Source organism: Stegostoma tigrinum, chromosome 24 (genome assembly GCF_030684315.1).
Source record: "Stegostoma tigrinum isolate sSteTig4 chromosome 24, sSteTig4.hap1, whole genome shotgun sequence".
NCBI lineage: Eukaryota > Metazoa > Chordata > Chondrichthyes > Orectolobiformes > Stegostomatidae > Stegostoma > Stegostoma tigrinum.
Genome location: NC_081377.1, coordinates 44,522,751 through 44,547,233, shown reverse-complemented (window position 1 = coordinate 44,547,233; position 24,483 = coordinate 44,522,751). Strand labels below are relative to the sequence as shown.

The window sequence follows — 24,483 nt, the reverse complement described above, 5'->3', positions numbered from 1 at the left end:
GTGAGAGCGGGCCGGTGAGGTAGGGGTGAGAGTGGGCCGGTGAGGTAGGGGTGAGAGTGGGCCGGTGAGGTAGGGGTGAGAGTGGGCCAGTGAGGTAGTGGTGAGAGTGGGCCGGTGAGATAGTGGTGAGAGTGGGCCGGTGAGGTAGTGGTGAGAGCGGGCCGGTGAGGTAGGGGTGAGAGTGGGCTGGTGAGGTAGTGGTGAGAGCGGGCCGGTGAGGTAGTGGTGAGAGCGGGCCGGTGAGGTAGTGGTGAGAGTGGGCTGGTAAGGTAGTGGTGAGAGCGGAGCCGGTGAGGTAGCGGTGAGAGCGGGGCTGTATCTGCTCCCAGGGTCAGGCATTCCACTCCCGTACATCCCAGATGTCCTCTTTCTTCAAGGACCGCAACTTCCCCACCTCTCCTCAGTAGTCAAGAACGCCCTCGACCGTGTCTCCTGCATTTCCCGCAACTCATCCCTCACACACCCTCCCTGCAATACAAAAAAACAAAGCAGAATCCCCCTCATCCTCACATACCATCCCACAAGCCTCCAGATTCAATGCATCATCCTCCGACACTTCTGCCATCTGCAATCTGATCCTACCACCAAGGACATGTTTCTCTCCCCACCCTTATCTGCCTTCTGGAGGGACCACTCTCTCCGTGACTCCCTTGTCCACTCCACACTCCCCTCAAACCCCACCACACCCAGCACTTTCCCCTGCAACCGCAGCAAGTGCTACATCTGGCCCCACACCTCCTCCCTCACCCCCATCCCAGGCCCCAAGGTGACTTTCCACATCAAGCAGATGTTTACCTGCACATCTGCTAATGTGTTATACTGTATCCGCTGTTCCAGTTGTGGCCTCCTCTACATTGAGGAAACCAAGTGGCGGCTTGGTGACCTCTTTGCAGAACACCTGTGCTCGGTTCACACCAAACAAATGCACCTCCCTGTCACGAACCATTTCAACTCCCCCTCCCGTTCCTAGATGTCATATCCATCCTGGGCCTCCTGCAGTGCCACAATGATGCTACCCGAAGGTTGCAGGGACAGCAACTCATATTCCGCTTGGGAACCCTGCAGCTCCATGGTATCAATGTGGATTTCACAAGCTTCAAAATCTTCCCTCCCCCCCACCACACTCCAAAACCAGCCCAGCTCGTCCCTGTCTCCCTAGCCTGTCCTTCCACCTATCCCCTCCTCCCACCTCAAGACCCACCCACATCTCCTACCCACTAACCTCATCCCACCCCCTTGACCTCTCCGTCCACCCTGGACTGGCCTATCCCCTCCCTACCTCCGCACTTACACTCATCTCTCCCGGCTCCATCCCCGCCTCTCTGACCTGTCTGTCTCCTCTCCACCTGTCTTCTCCCCTACCCATCTTCTATTTGTCTCCCCCCTCTCCCTATTTATTTCAGAAACTTCACCCCGTCTCCCATTTCTGAAGAAGGGTCTAGGCCCGAAACGTCAGCATTCCTGCTCCTCTGATGCTGCTTGGCCTGCTGTGCTCATCCAGCTCCACACCTTGTTATGTCAGATTCTCTAGTATCTGCGGTTCCTATTGTCTCAGGTCCTGACTGGAAACTGGTATCAGGCAGCAGCAGGTACCCGACTGATCTCACTCCTCCCAGAGTAAATTGGCATGCTGTCAGTGCTGTGTTTTCGAGCCCTGCTGCCTTCCATATTTCTGGAAGGACATTACCGCTGTGGGTGAATAGTCCACATATCGATTTGATCACTAGGTTCTGGGGTCATTGTGATAGTATATCAACAAAAACAGAAGTACAATTTTCAGAGGATTACTCAAGAATATTTGCAAATCATTATTTTCAAACTGCACCAATTCTCCACATGGCTTCCTTTAAAAGTTGAGAGGAAGTAATATTTTGTTGTTTTATTTTTGGTGAAACTTAGGGGCTTTGGGTTAATTTGTAGGTAACATGATAAATTTGAATATCTATATTGGAGCTGCACAATGAAGCCGCTTCTCCACTTATCATGACTCCTCGGAATCTTTCAGTGTCTGGTTACTTGTTTGTTATCCAATCTCAGATGGGCCCTAATTTAACTGAACATTTAATTTGTACGAAATCATTATCTTTGGCACATCAATTTCAATCCCACCTCCCCAATTCCCATCATACACTACACCAGCTCAGTGATGTACTTAACTCCTCTAATTCATGATCCCACATCATCTTCATCAAACTCTCCATTTTCACCATTGTAACATCTTGTATCGTTACGCTTCTATCAGTGCATCTTCTGCAGGAACCCTGTTACCTCCAAATTTTGAAGATTCACTGCACCCTTAATGACATCTTTTCCTCCTACAACCCTCATTGAAATCCATTCATTCAAAATTCTGGTGACCTTTGCAGGTGTAAATGGGACAAATAGCTATATGTTAACAATTAGGCAGCATCATTCATGATGTCAGAAGCTGTCAGATCACATGGAACTGGATCCTAAGTGTGGAAGGTTTGAGAGATGTCCTGCTGAAGCCTCTCTTGTATAACAGCATGAATAGTTAATAAATAGTGCTGCTTTCACAAACACCAAGAACATCCAAGCATCAGTCCAGATACAACAACAATTTCACCTTTTTGTTCCTTTGTACTCGCTGACATACATGGAACTCCAATATTCCAGTAGCTCACTGAAAAACAAACTTGGACTTTTGTATTTCAGATTTTTCAAGGTGTCACTTCATGCTATCCTTCATGCCCTTCAGTGCACTAACAACTTCTCCAGAACTCCAGGATGAAAACAAAGAACTGTGGGATGCTGGAAATTTGAAACAAAAGTAGAAAGTGCTGGAGAAACTTAGCAGCATCAAAACTGATGATGTGTCCCTGTGCTTAAAACGTTAAATCCGTCTTTCTCTCTACAGATTCTGCTAGACCTGTTTGGTTTCTCCAGCACTTTCTGTTTTTACTCCAGACGTCTGTCTGGTCTCTTGTGCATATCCCTTCCCTTCACTCCCACATTGATGACTATGCCCTCAGTAACATTATCACAAATTTGTTTCCCCCTGTTTCTTTCTATTACTTGCTCCCCATTTCCCACTTCATCTTTATGATCCTTCTTAAAATGTGCTTCTCGACCCAACTTCTTGCTACAGCTATGTACTATTTATTTGGCTTGGCATTTCTTTCTCCCATGCTTCCATTACAGCTCATTATGACCTTTTTGCTGTGAAAGAAGCAATTATAAATACAAGCTGTCATTGCACTGAATATTTACATCTCAACATTAAGCTCTAAATCATTGGAGATGGTGATCAAAGCATTTTAAGATTTTTCAATTAAAAAATGATTTTCATTCATAGCAAGCCTAATAATATCTCAGAAAGACCTTAAAATCCTTCACATTATGAATTATTTTGCTGTGCCTTGATATAAAGTTGTCGCCAATTTTATGAAATAAGGCGAGTAACCAATTCATCAGTTATTTTTGGTGCTGTTGAGTGAATGAAGGAAGTTGGCCAGAAAAAATACTTCCTGGTCCACTTCACATTGATTTCAGGTTGTTCCACGGGATTTTACATGTCTAGCCAGATAGGGGTTGATCTTAAAATTTGATCAGCATTTGTCCAATGATGCACCGTACACTAATGGTCCCTGCCATGCAGTAGATTGACCCCTCGAGTGTAAAGGTTCTCTGATGAAGGGTCTAGGCCCGAAACGTCAGCTTTTGTGCTCCTGAGATGCTGCTCGGCCTGCTGTGTTCATCCAGCCTCACATTTTATTATCTTGGATTCTCCAGCATCTGCAGTTCCCATTATCTCTAATACTTTTATATGGCAGGTTTTTGACAGCGGTTACTGATAACATCACAGTGAGGGAAACATGACATCTGGGACCTGAGTGAGCAGGAACTATAACTGTACATCTCCTTGAAACAAATAAAACTCAAAAATCAAATCACCAGCACCACTCATTGTTAGCCTTGGCCTTGTTGGAAATACTTTGGTTTAAAAGTCAAACATTTGTGAGTTGGAATGATACAAACAGAAAGAGACTGGTCTTCCAGCAATATTACCCTTAATGTATTTCTATCTATGGCAAAGCTGCTAGCATTCTTCCCTAAATTTCAGAAGATTCAGGATTCAAACCCAATTCCAAAGCAGAGAAGGCTTTTGACAAAGCACTGCAGAGGAGGCTGCTGAGTAAGACAAGGGCCCATGGTGTTAGGGGAAAAGTACTGGCATGTGTTGAGGATTGGCTGAAAGCAGAGAGTAGGGATAAAGGGGTCTTTTTCATGGTGGCAGATGGTGGCTAATGAAGTTCTGCAGGGATCAGTTTTGGGACTTTGACTATTCACGTTATACACTGTTGCTGAGTTTGTAGTTGTCACAAAGATACATAGAGAGACAGATAGTGTTGGGGAAGCACTGAGGCTACAGAAGGACTTGCACAGGCTACGAGTGTGGCAAAGAAAAGGCAGAAGGAATATAATGTAGGAAAGTGTGAGGTTATACACTTTGATATGAAGAATAAAGGCATAGACTATTTTCAAAATGGGGAAAGATTTTGGAAATCAGGAGCACAAAGGGACTTAGGAATCCTAAATCAGGATTCTCTTAAGTTAAACATGCAGGTTCAGTGGGCAGTTAAGAAGGCAAATGCAATGTTAAACTTCATTTCAAGAGAGAATACAAAAGCAGAGATGTCCTGCTGAGGCTGTATAAGGCCATAGTCAGAGTGTGTTTGGAATGTTGTGAGGTATTTTGGGCCCTGTACCTAAGGAGGGATGTGCTGGCATTGGAGTGGGTCCAGGCAGGATTTACAAGAGTAGTCCTGGTATGAAGGGCTTGTCATATGTAGAGTTGTTGGGGTTGCTGGGCCTGTACTCAGAATTTAGAAGGATGGGGGAGGAGGCCTTATAAAAACTTACAGAATACTGGTTTGGATGGAGTGGACTTGGAGAAGATGCTTCCACTAAAAGGAGAGACTAGGTCCAGAGGGCACAGTCTCAGAGTCAAGGGACAATCCTTTACAACTGAGATAAGGAGGAATTTCTATAGTAAAAGCGTGGTGAATCTATGGAATGCATTGCTGCATAAGGCTGTGGAGGCCAAGTCATTCAGTGTATTTGAGACAGAGATAGATAAGTTCTTGATTTGTAAGGAGAGATCAAGGGTTATGGGGAGAAGGCATGAGAATGGGGTTGAGAAACATATAGGCCATGATCAAATGGCGGAGCAGACTTGATGGATCTTGATGACCTAATTCTGCTCCTGTATGTTATGGTATTATGTGGGTGAGATGGTGGTGTTATGGAATTGTCACTGGACTAGTGATCGTGAATCGCAGGATAATACTTTGTGAATATGGGTTTGAATCCCATCAAGGCAGATGGTGAAACTTGAATTCAGTAAAATATCTGAAATTAAAAAGCTCATCTAATGTCATCGCTGCCCACTGGTGTTGAAACACAACTGGTTTACTAGTACTCTTTACTGAAGGAAATCTGATATACACTAATTACTCGAGACATCAGTGTGGTTGATTATGAACTGCCCTCTGAAGTGGTTTATTTATATAAAAATTACTTCAATTCCAGGAAGGAGACCAATGGTTCAAGAGGGTGGTGCACAAGCAAAGACAATTCAGGACGAGAAATAAATGCTGACATGGACATGAATGACACTATCACGGGCAAGAATGAATCAGAAAACTAGACTGATAGTCTATTGAAAGGGATGTTATGATAACGCCCAGAATTTGCTGTCAAGGTTTCTACAAAACTAAAAGCATTTTCCATGATAACAAATTGTGGAGGTGGATGAACACAGCAGGCCAAGCAACATCTGAGGAGCCCAAAAGCTGACGTTTTGGGCCAAGACCCTTCATCAGAGAGGGGGATGGGGAGAGGGTTCTGAAATAAATAGGGAGAGAGGGGGAGACAGACTGAAGATGGACAGAGGAGAAGATAGGTGGAGAGGAGAGTATAGGTGGGGAGGGGATAGGTCAGTCCGGGGAGGACGGACAGGTCAAGGGGGCGGGATGAGGTAAGTAGGTGGGAAATGGAGGTGTGGCTTGAGGTGGGAGGAGGGGCTAGGTGAGAGGCAGAACAGGTTAGGGAGGCGGGGACGCGCTGGGCTGGTTTTGGGATGCAGTGGGGGGAGGGGAGATTTTGAAGCTGGTGAAATCCACATTGATACCATGGAGCTGCAGGGTTCCCAAGCGGAATATGAGTTGCTGTTCCTGCAACCTTCGGGTGGCATCATTATGGCACTGCAGGAGGCCCAGGATGTACATGTCGTCTGAGGAATGGGAGGGGGAGTTGAAATGGTTCGCAACTGGGAGGTGCAGTTGTTTATTGCGAAGCGAGCGTCGGTGTTCTGCAAAGCGGTCCCCAAGCCTCCTCTTGGTTTCCCCAATGTAGAGGAAGCCACACTGGGTACAATGGATACAGTACACCACATTGGCAGATGTGCAGGTGAACATCTGCTTGATGTGGCAAGTCACCTGGGGGCCTGGAATGTGGGTGAGGGAGGAGGTGTGGGGGCAGGTGTAGCACTTGCTGTGGTTGCAGGGGAAGATGTCGGGTGTGGTGGGGTTGGAGGGGAGTGTGGAGCGGACGAGGGAGTCCTGGAGAGAGTGGTCTCTCTGGAAGGCAGACAAGGGTGGGGCTGGAAAAATGTCTTTAGTGGTGGGGTCGGATTGTAGATGGCGGAAGTGTCGGAGGATGATGCGTTGTATCTGGAGGTTGGTGGGGTGGTATGTGAGGACTAGGGGCATTCTCTTTTGGTGGTTATTGCAGGGGCAGGGTGTGAGGGATGAGGTGCAGGAAATGCGGGAGATGCAGTGGAGGGCGTTCTTGACCACTGCGGGGGGAAAGTTGCGGTCGTTGAAGAACGAGGACATCTGGGATGTATGGGAGTAGAATGCCTCATCCTGAGAGCAGATGCAGCAGAGGCGAAGGAATTGGGAATTGGGGATGGAATTTTTGCAGGAAGGTGGCTGGGAGGAAGTGTACTCCAGGTAGCTGTGGGAATCCGTGGGCTTGAAATCCAGAACTTCCAATTCCCCGGTCCCCAACACCTCATTTTCACCATGGATGCCCAGTCCCTATACACCTGCATTCCCCATACAGATGGCCTAAAGGCCCTCCGCTTCTTCCTGTCCCGCAGGCCTGACCAGTCCCCCTCCACCGACACCATCTTCCGCCGAGCCGAACTCGTCCTCACCCTCAACAACTTCTCTTTTGATTCCTCCCACTTCCTACAGACAAAGGGGGTGGCCATGGCTACCCACTTGGGCCCCAGCTATGACTGCCTCTTTGTAGGTTATATGGAACAGTCCCTCTTCCACACCTACTCAGGCCCCAAACCCCACCTCTTGCTCCGTTACATTGATGACTGTATCAGTGCTGCCTCATGCTCCTAAGAAGAGCTTGAACAGTTCACCCCTCTCACCAAAACCTTCCACTCCAACCTTAAGTTCACCTGGACCATCTCCAACACATCCCTCACCTTCCTGGACCTTTTTGTCTCCATCTCAGGCAACCACCTACAAACTGATATCCATTTCAAGCCCACCGATGGATTCTCCAGCATCTGTAGTTCCCATTATCTCTGATAGCATTTTTCACGATTTGCTGCAAATGCCATAATAAAGTCAGGAAATTCCAATGTTGCTCATGAGATGTTGAAGATGCTGTGTTTGTACTTGATTGAGTTTAGAAAGATGAGGGGGGGTGGAAACTTACAGAATACTGAGAGGTTTGGGTGGAGTCGACTTTAGCATCACAAAAACAAGATCTGCCTTACAGTGTTAGGAGTAAAGTTACAGTGTTTACACAATTGTTATGAAATACACTTGTCAGCAAAAAGTAAGACTTGACATTTCAGGTCTATCTCCCAACAGAGATTGGATGGGCTAATTGGCCTCTTTTTGTGCTACGTACTGATTCTATACTATTGTGAGAATTGTTGATAACCAGCGTAATACTTGATATTTACTGTCACTCGACATTCTGATATTAAATTTAATACTTACAAAGTGTGGAGATGCATTTCTTCAGGTAATAACTGGCAATCGAGCATGGCCAATCCATTTAACCTGCACATCTTTGTACTGTGCAAAGAAACCAGAGCACCCGGAGGAAACCCACACAGACAGAGGGAGAACGTGCAAACTCCACACTGGCAGTTGCCCGAGCCTGGAAATGAATCTAGGTCCCTGGTGCTGTGAGGCAGCAGTATTAACCACTAAGCCCTAATGCCAGCTGCCAAGCCTTTGTGTTCTTAGTGATGTGGGCATTACTTGCCTGGGGTGGCATTTATTGCTCATCCCTAATTGCTACTTAAGTTCACTGGCTTGTTGGACCGTTTCAGAGGGCAGTTAAGAGTTAACTACATTGCTGTAGATCTAGAATCACACATAGGACAGTCTAGGTAATGATTTCGTTCTCTAAAGGGCACAAATGAACCAGAAGGGTTTTACTGACAATTGGTCATGCTTACATGGTCATGTCTGACGAGCTTAAAAATTCCAGATTTTCATCGATTTACCTTCCGTCATAAAGGAATTCAAACCCACGTTCCCAGAGCATTAACCTGGGTCTCTGGATGACCAGAGACAAACCACTCCGTCACTATCTCACTATTAGTTAAGGAGATAAATTTGCTTTTCGTGTTCCCTCAGGTCCCAGTTTTCTTAGCCCGCACCATAACATTACCAGCCTCACAGTTTTAGGAAATTCCTGGTCAGAAATATAAATATCCTAAAGACGCCAAGGTGAGTCTAACTAACAGCAGATGTCACTGTGGTCATCCAGCTCCACACTTTGTTATCACGAACTACAGCCCAGCCCTTCATTGTGGACAATAACAGTTTCCTTTTCTTCCATCTCTTTCAAACACTTTATACCCATTTCCAGCTTTCCTTATATCTATTACATTACAGCCACCCAGACCCACTTTTGGAGCAGGAACTTACCCACCCACCCTGCTTTGCCTTCTCGGATTTGGTGACCCTTAACAAACACCAGCATGTGTTCGTGCAAAGGTTTGAAAAAAGATGTCTATTAATTATAACCAAACACTGAAGGTGCTGGAGAAACTCGGCGGCATTTACGGAGAGACAGAGGGAGGGAGTTAATGTTTTGAGTCAGGTATGACTCTTCAGAGCCGGTTTTGCTTTCATTGCTCTCAGTTCAGGAGGAATTGAATCATATTCCTGCAGTAATTTTTAGATATATCCTTCATCACTGTCAGGATTTTCCTGGTATTTAGCTCCATCCCGGCTCAATGGGATGGTCACTGTCCCTGGTACTTTGTGAACTGTTCGTAAAGAACCTCCCTGCATGGACTGAGCGGGCGACCTTCAAAGGAGACCGAGGGAAAATAAACATTGACAGCCTTTCAACGAGATCAGCGCTATTCCCCAACTTGTTCGCACATCAGCTGGATTGCTGCGGCTGGAATTTCTCCTGGTTTTTCAGCAGGAGCGGAGCAGTGGGGGTGAGTGAGGCTGGGCTGGGGTGGAGTGTGTGTGATGACAGCTCTCCCTGTCTCAGAGCCCTGCTCTAACTCAGACTGAAATCACCCAGTGCCGCCGCCGCTGCTGCTCGTTCACAGGGCGCCGGGAGATCATCCGGAAATTTACACACACAGGTACACACAGGCTGCGAGAGGGAGAGTTACGGGTCCACCCCACCCCGGGGGGAACTGCTGTCAGGTAAGGCTGGTGAGGGGACGGGGTTGGGGAAGGGGAGGGGGTCGTTCCGAGCAGCCTGAGGGTCTGGGGGCTGAGACACCCCCCACCCACTCACACACCTCTCCGTGTCTCTGGCTCGGGGTGGTGCAGTTGTGGAAGTGTTAGTGCGCTGCTGCTGTGTGTTGGGGGTGTGGAGGGGGGTGCCCTCTGAGACAGAATACAATCAGCTCGGAAGTTTCTCAAACGTGGGAGATGTTGGAGCGGCCCGCCCACTGGGAACTGTCAATAACTGGGGCATGTCCCGCGCTGTGCGGCCGGGTGTCGGGGAGGGGGGGGGGGGAGGGTCCGTGGCCCGAGGTTTGGGTTTGGGGGGGGTGCAGGGGGAGAGTGTGTTAGGCTGATTATAAAGTGTGAGGGCGGCTCCTTGCTGACAAGGAGGGTCGCTCCCCCCCCCCCCCCGCTGGACATGTTGCCCGCGACCTCCTCACCTTCCGCATCCGCCCCACATACACACAGGGGAGATGGCTGTCCCCCCTCACCCAACCTCCTCCCCCTGTGCTTCTCCCTCTGTGCTCCCTACTCCAGTGTCTCTCCCCCTGTGCATCTCCCCCACTCTCCCTCCCCCTGTGCTCCCTACTCCAGTGTCCCAAACCCAGTGTTCCCTCCCCCTGTGCATCTCCCTCGCTGTCCCTCCCCTTGTGCTCCCTACTCCTGTGCCTCTCCCCCAGTATCCCTACTCCTGTGCCTCTCCCCCAGTATCCCTACTCCTGTGCCTCTCCCCCAGTATCCCTACTCCTGTGCCTCTCCACCATGACTCTCCCCAATATCCCTACTCCTGTGCCTCTCCGCCAATATCCCTCCTCCTGTGCCTCTCCACCATGACTCTCCCCAATATCCCTACTCCTGTGCCCCTCCCCCAGTATCCCTACTCCTGTGCCTCTCCCCCATGCCTCTCCCCCAGTATCCCTACTCCTGTGCCTCTCCCCCATGCCTCTCCCCCATTTCCTTCCCACCATATCTCTCCCCCGTGCTCCCTACTGCAGTGTCTCTCCCCCAGTGTTGCTCCCCCTGTCTGTCTCCCTCATGCCTCTCCTTCTGTGTCTTTCCCCTTGTGTCTTTCCCTCAGTGTCTGCCCCCACGTGTCTGCCTCTCCACCAGGTCTCTCTCCCTGTGCTTTTCCCCCAGTGCATCTCCCACTGTTGCTCTCCACCTGTATCTCTCTGCCTGTCTCTGTCCCAGTGACTCGCTCCCGCCGTGTTGGGGACAGTCAGGATCACACAGGGGCTGCGCTGAGATAATATGAACAGCTTGCTGTTTGGATAAAACCTTGTGAACTTCCCAGAGTGGCACTGAGGGCACACAGCAATTGGCTGTTTTGTTGCTATGGTCTGTGAGGTGCATTCCCTGATACTGAGTGTTCCCTAACAACTGTCACCATCTGGATCTACTGTAGCAGCACGAACTGCCTTCATATTGTACAGCTCAGCTGTCATTCTTGTTCCATTGATTGTGACACACATAAAATCTACTCAGTAAAGCAGCAGATAGACCTAGTGGCTGTGTGCAGACAGTGTGTTCCGGGCACCCATGCAGTGTTACTCATTGAGAATGTAATGCTGGCCTTTCCTGTCACATGGTCTCCCAAAGCTGAACATGTTCTGTGTTGGTTTGTTGGGAATAAACGCTGTCACATTTTAGAAAACCTGGGTCTCTATATCTCTCGCCCTCCTTGTAACCATCTGTACCATGATGAATGCCGGTTAGTCTGCTACATTCATTGTGTTCAAATGACTGGGACAGGAAATGCAAAAGCATCCTGTTCGATGTGAGGTAACACATCAACCAGAAATGTGTCAATGTCAGTGACACACAATGGGGCTGAAGTGAACTGAAGCTGAGAGTGTTGTCAATGAATTCTGGATATGTAATTTCCTCCACATAGGGCACATTTTGTTACTTTACATAACCCTCAGCCACGCACACACTCTGTCACATATACTGACAAACACACACACACACACACACACACACTCAGCCCCACAAACACTACCACAGATACACAAAGACACACATTCACACCCACACACACTCGCCCCACACACAATCACATTTACACAAAGACTCTTACATCAGTACATACCTACCTGCACAAAGACACAGGCACTTTAATTGCAACGATCACACCCTCAACCCAACACAGTCTCTTTCCCCTCTGCACAACCATAGATACACAAAGACACAAACACACACAGATCTCACAAACCCCCCACACACATATTCCTCACACCAACACACACACTCTCTCCCACACACAAACGCACATGCACAAAGACACACACTCTCTCTTGTGCACATACCCACACACACCCACTCCCTGACATACTCAGAGTCGCATTCACACAGTGCCTCACAAACATGCACCCAGTCATTCCCACACATATGTCCACCAACACATGCACAGACATTCACACACGCGTATATAAAGACACAACACACGCCCACACACTCTTGCATACTCAGACTCACATTCATACACACACATACCCACACACAAACATGCACACACAATCATAAACACTCAGGCACACATGTAAAAGATGCTCTCACCCACAAATTTTTAAAAAATCAAATTTAAAGTTTAATGATGAGCATGAAATTATTGTCAGTTGTTGTAAAAATCCATCTGGTTCATTAATGTAATTCAGGGAAATAGTCTGCAGTCTTTACATGGTCTGGCCTATATGTGACTCCAGGCCCACAACAATGTCCCTAACACCACCATCACAATCTCTGGATATGTCCTGTCCCACTGATCGGACAGACCCAGCAGCGGCAGCACAGTGGGATACAGCCAGGAAGGAGTTGCCCTAGGAATCCTCAGTATTGACTGTGGATATCATGAAGTCTCATGGGTTCAGGTTAAACATAGGTGAGGAAACCCCCTGATGTCCCACATATAAATGATTTGGATGTGAGTATAGGCATTATGGTTTGTGGTGTAGTGGACAGTGATGAAGGTTATGTCGGACGACAATGGGACCTTGATCCAACAGGCAAATGGACTGAGCAATGGCAGATAGAGTTTAATTTTGATAAAAGTGAGGTGCTGCATTTTGGTAAAGCAAACCAGGGCAGAACTTATCCAGGTAGGGTCCTGGGGAATGTTGCTGAACAAAGAGATCTTGGGGAGCAGGTTCATAGTTCCTTGATAATGGAGTCCCAAGTAGCTAGCATAATGAAGAACATGTTTGGTATGCTTGCCTTTATTGGTCAGTGCATTGAGTATAGGATTTGGTAAGTCATGTTGCAGCTGTACAGGACATTGATTAGGCCACTTTTCAAACACTGCATTCAATTCTGGTTGCCTTCCTATACAAAGGATAATGATAACTTTGAGAGGTTTCAGAAAAGATTTACAAGGATGTTGCTGGGGTTGTCGAGATTGAGGGGTTTGAGGTTGTGAGAAGCCGAACAGGCCGGGGCTCTTTTCCCTGAGTGTCGGAGGCTGAGGGATGACTTTATAGATGTTTTTAAATCATGAGGGGCAGGGATAGGGTGAATAGCCAAGGTCTTTTTCCGAGAATGGGAGAGTCCAAAACTAGAGGGCATAGGTTTAAGGTGAGAGGGGAAAGATTTAGGAGGGAGCTAAGGGGGAACTTTTTCACACAGAGTGGTGCATGTATGGAATAAGCTGCCAGAGGAAGTGGTGGAGATTACTATAATAACAACATTTAAAAGATGCCTGGATGAGTACACAGATAGGAAGGACTTAGAGGGAAATGGGACAAATGATGGCAAATGGGACTAGATCAGTTTAGGATATCTGGTCGGTATGGACAAGTTGGACTGAAGGGTCTGTTTCCATGCTGTACATCTCTATGACTCTCTTAAACAGGAGGCAGAGATATCCTCCTAATTAAGCAGAATATATGAGATGATGACTAGTAGAGGTGATAATGAAGGCACCTTGACACCAAGCAACCTGCTCCAACATTTTAGTTTGTCTATGTCTGGGTTGTTGAGGTTGAATTTGGAGAATAGAGGATTGAGAAGAACAATTCTCCAAGTTGTTACTTCATTATCTGGATGTGGAGTTGCTGGTGCTGGACTGGGGTGGACAACGTCAAAAATCACACAACACCGGGTTATAGTCCAACAGGTTTACTTGAAATCACAAACTTTTAGAGCTCTGCTCCTCCCTCAGGTGTAGTGTGGAAGAGCAGGTATAAGCAGAAAGGTGACAACCTTAAAATTGTTTCGCTGACCACCTCCTGTTAAAAGTTTCATCAATTCGAAAGGAGACACAGATTTCTATCGATTAAAATGCAAATCACAGAATTTTGTTCAAGTCATTGCCCGAGATAATTAATGGTTTTCCCAGGGTATACAACAGATGACGTCAGGTCAGACAATGCATTTTAGGTGTGAGGCCTCGTTTAGAATCCATAGAACATAGAACATTACAGCACAGTACAGGCCCTTCGGCCCTCGATGTTGTGCCAACCTGTCATACCGATCTCAAGCCCATTTAACCTACACTATTCCATGTACGTCCATATGCTTGTCCAATGACAACTTAAATGTACCTAAAGTTGGCGAATCTACTACCGTTGCAGGCAAAGCGTTCCATTCCCTTTCTACTCTCTGAGTAAAGAAACTACCTCTGACATCTGTCCTATATCTTTCACCCCTCAATTTAAAGCTATGCCCCCTCATGCTCGCCGTCACCATCCTAGGAAAAAGGCTCTCCCTATCCAACCTATCTAACCCTCTGATTATTTTATATGTTTCAATTAAGTCACCTCTCAACCTTCTTCTCGCTAATGTAAACAGCCTCAAGTCCCTCAGCCTTTCCTCGTAAGACCTTCCCTCCATACCAGGCAACATCCTAGTAAATCTCCTCTGCACCCTTTCCAAAGCTTCCACATCCTTCTTATAATGCGGTGACCAGAACTGTACATAATACTCCAAGTGCGGCCGCACCAGAGTTTTGTACAGCTTCACCATAATCTCTTGGTTCCGGAACTCGATCCCTCTATTAATAAAAGCTAGAACATTGTACGCCTTCTTGATAGCCTTGTCAACCTGGGTGGCAACTTTCAAGGATCTGTGTACATGGACACCGAGATCTCTCTGCTCATCTACACTACTAAGAATCTTACCATTAGCCCAGTACTTTGCCTTCCGGTTACTCCTACCAAAGTGCATCACCTCACACTTGTCTGCATTAAACTCCATTTGCCACCTCTCAGCCCAGCTCTGCAGCTTATCTCTGCAACCTACAGCATCCTTCATCACTATCCACAACTCCACCTGTCTGTGTTTTAACCTGGAGTCAGACTGGGTTTCTTTTTTGAACAAGATAGACTATATCTGCAAAAACACAAACATCTGGGATGAAATAATTCACCCCTTAGATTTATATGTGTGTGTGTGTGTGTGTGTGTGTGTGTGTGTGTGTGTGTGTGTGTGTGTGTGTCTCTGTATGTGTGTGTGTGTCTCTGTATGTGTGTGTGTATGTGCGAACGTGTGTGTGTGTGTGTATGTGCGAACGTGTGTGTGTGTGTGTGTGTGTGTGTGTGTATGTGCAAGTGTGTGTGTGTCTGTGTGTGTATGTGTGTGTGTGTGTGTGCCTGTCTGTGTATGTGCGAGTGTGTGTGTGTGTCTGCCTGTCTGTGTATGTGCGAGTGTGTGTGTGTGTGTGTGTGTGTGTGTCTGTGTGTCTGTGTGTGAGTGTGTACAGTGTGGTTGAGTCACCTGTAGTGCGACATGAACCCAAGATCATAATTGAGGCTGTCCTCATAGTTACAGAACTTGGTTGTCAGCCTCTGCTCAGCAATTTTTTTAGTTGTTGCATGATCGAAGTTGGCCTTGAAGGGTGCTTACCTGAAGATTGGATGCTGAATGCCCTTGATCGCTGAAGTGTCCCCCTACTGGGAGGGAACATTCTTGTTTGGCGATTGTTGTGTGGTGTCCATTCATCTGTTGCTGCAGAATCTGCATGGTATCACCAACATACCCTGCCTTGGGGCATCCTTGCCTGCAAAATATGAGACAGACAACGTTGGGTGAGTCACATGAGTATCTGCCGTGCACATGGTGGATGGTGCTCCCACGTGTGATGGTAGTGCCTGTATTGATGATCTGACATGTCTTTCAGAGGTTGGGATTTGCATTTTAATCAGTAGATACCTGTGTCTCCAGTTTCAAATTTCAACAGGAGGCAGTCAGCGAGCCATTTTTAGGGTTGTTACCTTTCTGCTCATAAATTCTGTGTCAGTGTACCTTCTCTTCCACACTACACCTGAGGAAGGGGAAACGCTTTGAAGGCTAGTGTTTTCATATAAATCTGCTGGACTATGACCTGGTGGCACGTGATTTTTGACATTGAAACTTTTGCAACAGTTTTCAGCCAGAAGCGCCAAGTGGATGACCCATCTTGACCTCCTCCAGTGGTTCCCAGCATCACAGTTACCAGTTTTCCACCAACTTGATTCACTCCACGTTACATTGCGAAGACTATGTTTCTGACAACATTCTGGCAACAGTATAGAAGAACTAACTGCAGAACTCACCACACCCCTAGCCAGGCTCTTCCAGTACAGTTCCAACACTGGAATCTACCTGACAATATACATAATTTCTGATGAAGCGTCTAGGCCTGAAATGTCAGCTTTCCTGCTCCGAAGATGCTGCTTGGCCTGCTGTGTTCATCCAGCTCCACACTTTGTTATCTCAAAACACATAACTGCCCAGCTATGTCCTGTTCGTAAAAAAAGGACAATTTAACCCGGCCAATTATCATTCCTTCAGTTTACTCTCGATCATCAGTAAAGTGATGGAAGGTGTCAGTAACAGCGCGATCAAGCAGCACCTGCTCAGCAATAACCTGCTCAGTGACACCCAGTTTGGGTTCCACCAGGGCCACTCAGCTCCTGACCTCATCACAGCCTCGGTTCAAACATGGACAAAAGAGCTGAAATACAGAGGTGATGTGAGAGTGACAGCCCTTGATATCAAGGCTGCATTCGACAGAGTGTGGCATCAAGCAGCCTGAGAAAAACTGGAATCAGTGGGTATCTGGAGAAAAACTCTCTGGTGGTTGGGGTCATACTTGACACATGGGAAGATGGTCATGATTGTTGGCAGCCAATCATGTCAGTTCCAGGACATCTCTACAGGGATTCCTCAGGGTAGTATCCTCGGCCCAACCATCTTCAGCTGCTTCATTAATGACCTTCCCTCCATCATAAGGTCAAAAGTGGGGATGTTCACCAATGATTTCACAACTCCTGACTCCTCAGATTCTAAAGCAGTCCCAGTTCAAATGCAGCATGATCTAGATAATATCCAGGCTTGGTCTGGCATGTGGCAAGTAACATTCATGTTGCACAAAGGCTATGATAATCTCCAGCAGAAGAGATTTTAACTTCCACCTATTGACATTCAATGACATTATCATCACTAAATCCCCAGCGTCGATATCCTGGAGCTCACTATTGATTAGAAATTGAACTAGAGCAACTATAAAAATCTAGTGGCTACAAGAGCAGGTCAGAGGCTGTGAGTCTTGCAGCAATTAACTCTCTGACTCCCCAAAGCCTGTTCAGCTTCTACAAGGCACGAATGAGAAACAATGTTCCTTCTCATTTTCTTACCTGCTACATGGGCCTCTGAGGCCCACCCATGGCATTAACCAGAATTCAATGCCATGAATGGAGAGCTGATGCCAGTAACGATATTCAGAACATCGGAGGGCTGCGAGCATATGTAGCCACACAGCTTAGAGGAAACAGGAGTGCAATGGAATATTCCCCACTTGCCTGGATGAATGCAGCTCAAACAACACTCAACAACTTGACACTATCCAAAAGCTTCTCGCTTGATTGGCATCACATCCACAAATGTTCACTGCCTATTCACAGTACATGCTCAGTGGCAGCAATGTGTACTATCTATGAGATGCACAGCAAAACTTCCCTAAAAACATCTTTAGACCTCACCTTCCAAATACCTAACCACTTCCATCCAGAAGGACAAAGGCAGTAGATACATGGGAACATCACCACCTTCAGGTTCCCCTCCAACCCACTCACCATCCTGACTTGGAAATATATCGCTGTTTCTTCACTGCTGTTGGGTGAAATTCTTGAATTCCCTCCCTAAAGACATTCTGGGTCATCCTAAAGCATATGGTGAGCAGCCGTTCTAAAAGGCAGCTCAGCATCATCTTCTCAAGGGCAGCTAGGAATGGGCAATACTATGACAGTGACAACCATAACCCATGAGTGAAAAAGGTAAAACATGCAAACCCACACTCACATCCTCACACTCATACTCACATCCTCCCTCTCACACTCACACCCTTACATTCACACCCCCACACTCACACCCCCACACTCACACCCCCACACTCACACCCTCACACTCACACATTCACACTCACACCCTCACACTCATACTCACGCACTCACACTCACACCCTCACGCTCATACTCACACCCTCACGCTCATACTCACACACTCACACTCACACCCTCACGCTCACACCCTCACACTCATACTCACACCCTCACACCCTCACGCTCACACCCTCACGCTCACACCCCCCACACTCACGTCCTCACACTCATACTCACACCCTCACGCTCACACCCTCACACTCACTTCACTACTTCGACCCACACCAACCCACACTACACAGAAACACACATCCACAGGAAGAGAAGGAGGGAGAGAGCTATTTTCCTCTGTGTATCAAGCTTTCTTAAAAGCACGGTCTGATTGTAATTGTGAGTAGGACTTGAGCAGTATCTGCCATTGAATGGAGATTTGAATTGCAGTGCAATGTGTTTATTTCCCTGGTGTTACAGGGGAGCACAGGGGGATGTCTGATGGAGTGGATATGCATAGGAATCTAAAATAAGTCATCATACCACCCAAGCATTAAACAGCCCACTTCACTCTGGTCTCTCTACCTGTACCACTTTGAAATAATGCTGTTAACTTTTCAGTCCTGTATAGCACATGATATATTATAGGCATTACATTGCATCAGGTTTCTTGCATATAGGAAAGAACAAGTTAAATTTATTTCTCTTTTAAGGAGATAGGAGCCATGAATGACTGATCTTTTTTGTGAATGTTTAAAGATCATAAGTAAACAAGTGATAGCTGTTTTGAATAGGCTTATTGAAAACCATACTGTTTTAATATTCAGACGCTATTGCTCAGCATATTGATATTCTACCTCTCACGCTAACTTCTCTGTTACCTACACAACATTTGGTAAATCCTGACCATGTCTGTCGAAGTAAAGGGGTCCGGTAGCTATTTCGTTGCAACTCTTTACTCTCTGCACCCCTTGCATTGTTTGGAGGTGGTGTTTTTACAATGCACAGTCTTTCTGTTATTTCTGTCTAATATCAGAGACTTAATGGAGGTTAAAATCAGACCGAATGCAAAAACTTATAGAGCCCCCAATCCTGTCAGCTTCCCAATTGTTCAAATCGGTTAAAACACCCTACACTGGTGTCTGCAGTCAGTTTTGCTGACTGTAAGAAAGGATTTTCAGTATGTTGTTTTGTTGACTGTGTATTGGATGTGACACAGTGATAATGAAATACTGATAGCTTTCTAATGAGTCAATATCACTTTTTTCAATGTTCTTGACAAGATGATTGTGAAGGGATGGCTGGAAAATATTTTGAAAGGACGCTCACTGTTAGCCAAGTTGGACTTAAAAGACCTCCTCGAACAAAATTTGATTCGTACAGAAATCATAAAAATATGAATGCATCACTAGTTGGTCTTGCATTAATTTTCCATATTCAGTTGCCTGGGAGAAGGTGAGCTGCCTTCTTGAACTGCTGCTGTCTTCCTTTCTGTTTATTGATAAGATCTGGATGATGCTGCCCAGGCCAGGATTTATTGCCCAGAGAGTGTTTGACAGTCAACCATCTATGCATTCTGGAGTCACGTGTAGGCCAGACCAGGTAGGGATGGCTGATTTCCTTCTCTAAAGGATATTGGTGAACGAGATGCATTTTTACAACAATCAGTAATGGTTCCATGGTTATCATTAGGCTAGCTTTTAGTTCCAGATTTTTGTTGGATTCAAATTTGCTCATTTTAAATTTGAAATGGATGAACCTTCATTGAGCAAAGGTATTAAGGGACATGGGCCAATGGCAGATAAATAGTGTTGGGCTACAGATCAACTATGATCTCATTGAATGGTAGAACAGGTTTGAGGGGATGAATGACCTACTCTTGCTCCTAAATTTCATTGTCTGCTCTGGGGGGATTCAAACCCATACACCTAGATTATTAATATGCTCTTGTGGATTATTAGTCCAGTCCCTCCTCACTGAGGGAGTTGTCAGGACAGGTGGTGAGATTTTGATTTTGATTTTTTTGCTTTTGTAGGGAAAAAGGGGAACTTATTCCAAAGGATCAGTTGTGATTGGAAGCAATGTAAAATAAGAGACTGAGTGAAAAATATCATTTTATTAATGATCACTGTACTCTTTACGTCAAGGCCATGAAGTATAATTCCTTTTAGAACAATTAGTAATTGGCCATTTGACCTTGGTCAGCAGAGGGGTGAATGGAGCATTGATGTAGAGAATAAATTGAAGAAATTAAGAGGGAGATAAATAATTAAAAGAGCCAATTGTTTATTTCAAACAAGGAGCCTACGTCATTAGTCTAGTTTTAAGAGCTCTGGGTGGCAGTCGGCTGTCCCTTTCTCTGATAAAGGATGGTGTTTTGTGTTAACGTTTTCTAGCCATTTCCTGTTAATGAGACTTCAGTTCCAGGGAACAAATGCAAGAAGCTCTTTTGCATCGATTGTTTAAATCAATTGCCAGCCTGTAGCAAAGTTTAAAAATGTTAATTGAATATTATCTATTTAACTGAACACCATATTGATTTTAAAATTTTTGTGTTTGTCTTCAGGCCCCTCCAGCATGGCCTTTCTCTTTAATCCCCTCCAGTCACACTTTCCTTCTCTTTATTGCTGTCCTTGAATGTTCCCAGTATTTGTAACTACTAAACTATGGAATTCCCTCCTTAAGTCTCTCCATCTTGCTTCCTCTCTGGCCTTCTGTAATTTGTTGCTTAAAATCTTCCTGTATTATCTCTGTAAAAGACTCTGTCAAAGTTTATTCGCCAAATGCTCGGCAAAGAATCTTGGAGACCTGTTACTATTTTAAGGTTCTATAAAATGCAAGTATTTTATTTGACTGAAAAATTCAGGTAAAGACTATGGAGTTATCCAGCCGACAATGTAGAATTCTGTGAAAGACTATAAAAAGGAAAAAGATTGGGTCAAATTGTTGCACAATGTTACAAGCTTTCACCCCAGTTTATGGCACAGAAGGAGGCCATTCAGCACACTGTGTCTGCACTGGCCCTTCAAAGAAGAAACCTACAGCACAGGAACAGGCCCTTCGGCCCTCCAAGCCTGCGCCGATCAAGATCCTCTGTCTAACCTGTCATCTATTTTCTAACGGTCTGTGTCCATTTGCTCCCTGCCCATCCATGTACCTGTCCAAATATATCTTAAAAGACGCTAACGTGTCTGCGTCGACCACCTCCGCTGGCAACGCGTTCCAGGCGCCCACCACCCTCCGTGTAAAGAACTTTCCACGCATATCTCCCTTAAACTTTCCTCCTCTCACTTTGAACTCATGACCCCTTGTAATTGAGTCCCCCACTCTGGGAAAAAGCTTTTTGCTATCCACCTTGTCTATACTTCGAATAAGCTTGTACTTGTTCCAGTAGTAATTGCTGTTGAACTGAGTAGTGTGCTGGTCCATCTCAGAGAACTGCTAAGCCTGAAGCACATTGCTGTGGGTCTGGAGTCACACATAGGTCAGACCAGATAAGGATTGCAGAATTCCTTCCTGAAAGAGGTGCAGGTTAGGTGGATTGGCCATGCTAAATTACGCATACTGTTTAGGGAGGTGTAGATTAGGTGCTTTTATAGGGGATGGTTCTGGGGGTGATGCCCTGAAGTTCGGTGTGGACTTGTTGGGCCGAAGGGCCTGTTTCCACGCTGTAGGGATTCTATGATTCTAAAACAAAAAAGGCTTTTATGACAATTGGCAATGGCTACACAAACGCCAGCTTTCCAAAAATAAAATCAGATGTTTATTAAATTTCATCGGACAGAACATAGAACATAGAACATAGAAAACTACACCACAGTACAGGCCCTTTGGCCCACGATGTTGTGCCGTGGAATAATCCTAATCCAAAAATAAAATAACCTAACCTACATTCCCCTCAATTTGCTGCTGTCCATGTGCATGTCCAGCAGTCGCTTAAATGTCACTAATGACTCCGCTTCCACGACTACCACTGGCAAACTATTCCATGCGCTCACTACTCTCTGGGTGAAGAACCTCCCTCTGATGTCTCCTCTATACCTTCCTCCTACCACCTTAAAACTATGACCCCTCGTGGCAGTCAATCCTGCCCTGGGGAAAAGTCTCTGGCTATCGACTCTATCCATGCCTCTCATTACCTTGTACACCTCGATCAGGTCACCTCTCTTCCTCCTTCTCTCCAGAGAGAAAAGTCTGAGCTCAGTCAACCTCTCCTCATAAGACAAGCCCTCCAATCCAGGCAGCATCCTGGTAAACCTCCTTTGCACCTTCTCCAAAGCCTCCACTTCTTTCCTATAATAGGGCAACCAGAACTGAACACAATATTCCAAGTGTGGTCTCACCAGGGTTTTGTAGAGCTGGAGCATAACCTCACGGCTCTTAAACTTGATCCCCCTGTTAATGAAAGCCAAAACACCATATGCTTTCTTAACAACCATATCCACCTGGGTGGCAACTTTGAGGGAGCTATGCACTTGAACACCAAGATCCCTCTGTTCCTCCACACTGCCGAGAATCCTGCCTTTAATCCTATATTCAGCATTTAAATTCGACCTTCCAAAATGCATCACTTCGCATTTATCCAGGTTGAACTCCATCTGCCATTTCTCAGCCCAGCTCTGCATACTGTCAATCATCTTTCACAGAGGAATTTGAACAAGCATAACTGGAATATGAGGCTTGGGTGGTGTTGATTACCAGGCGAGTGACATTGCCATTATGCCAACATATCCACATTGTCTTTGAAATTGAAATATATAAGACCCTGAGGGGTCTCGATAGGGGGGTGTTGAGAGAATGCTTCCTCTTATTGGAGAACCAAATATCTGGGGAGGGAAGGGAGGATCTGTTTGAGAATAAGGGATCACTATATTCAAGGCAGGGATGAGCAATTTTCTTTTTGTCCTGAGTCTTTGGAAGCTTCCTCAAAAGACAGTAGAAGCAGAATCCTTGTATATATTTCAGGTCGAGATGAATGGAAGGGGGTGAGACCGAGTTTGGTGAAATGTTAACTGGAATAGGCAGGCATATAGAGTTCAATTTACAATCAGATCAATCATGATCTTACTCAATATTGGAGCAAGCTTGATGGGCTGAGTGGCCTACTCCTGCTTTTCACTAATATATCTAAAATCTGATTCTCTGTATTTGCTCACAATTTAATGTTAGCAGATCTGACTTCACGGCAGAGTAGCTCAGGGTTTCTATTCCGCAGTCTGAGTTAATATATTCTTCCTCATTCTTCAATCTGATATGTCACTGCTGCATCTGTCTCTTGCATACATGAGGAAATGTCTTGTCACAGTCAGATACAAAATTTGAGCTTTATTCAATACCCAACATCTTGTTCCCTTTCTATATCCATAAAGCTGAATTTAATAACTGTGGTTGTGTTTCTTTGTAACTTCCCACCCTCTGTGAATAATTTCACATAATGCTTTATTTCTGCAAATGTATCCAGGTCGCAATCCGAACCTGATTACGCTTTGAATTTTCATTGCGCAGTGTCTCTTATTATCTTCAATAGGCTTATTTATTTTCTCAACATCATCCTGCTGCACTTTCCATTTTCTGAATGCTTTGTGAAGTTGTGAGTCATGTTGACATAAGATGGTTGACACATGAAAGATGTTTAGTCATTACCATTTAAATTACATCCACTAAAACATTTCAACCTGGGATATTTCAGTCTGAATATCAATGTCATTTTAACCAGCTGTATTCACAGAGTAATTGAAATGACCATGCAAGGCAAATGCATCAGGCATTCACTTTCAAATTGTGAAAATGGTTCTCTTTGTATATCTAGGATTTGTCTCTGTGTTTCTGGTTATTTTAATCAGTGTATAAAGTTTACCTGTTTTTATAGTAGTCTGTGACTGGGCAGCATTGTGGCTCAGTGGTTAGTACTGCTGCCTCACAGTGCTTGGGATCTGGATTTGATTCCACCCCTGCGTTTGTATGTTCTCCTCCTGTCTGTGTGGCTTTCCTTGGAGTGATCCAGGTTTCCACCCATAGTCCAAAGATGTACAGTCTAGGTGAATTAGCCATTGGTAACAACAAGGTTATCAGGTGGGATGCTGTTTGGAGGTACAGTTTGGATTCAGTGGGCCAAATAGCCTGCTTCCACACGGTACAAATTCCATGGAAGTGTTTTTGTGCTGATTATAAATACGTCATTGAACTCCAACAATCACGGTTCCATGTGGCTGACAAGAGATGACCCATGACCCAAGGAAATGAGAAATCCAGACTGTGAATTCCAATATATCACCAACTATCCCTGATACATGAACAGAAAAATTGGGAGTTGGTGTTTGGGAAATTGGCAATGATTGTTAATTTCTATGTCTTTTTGCTGATTACAGTATTTAATTGCAAGTGGAAGTCTTTTGGACTAAAAAAAAAGTTGTGTGCAAAGCAGCGTGCTTAGA

General features: G+C 45.7%; 1 protein-coding gene across 2 annotated transcripts in view; it reads left to right on the top strand.

The window, feature by feature from the left end:
* The first annotated feature begins 8,824 nt into the window (after positions 1-8,824).
* LOC125464943 (proto-oncogene tyrosine-protein kinase Yrk-like) overlaps positions 8,825-24,483 on the top strand; it is a 310,765-nt gene continuing 295,106 nt past the window's right edge. For both annotated transcript variants that reach the window (XM_048557895.2, XM_048557894.2), the window contains exon 1: positions 8,825-9,677. The gene's annotated coding sequence lies outside the window, so the exon portion shown is untranslated. The remainder of the gene's footprint in view (positions 9,678-24,483) is intronic.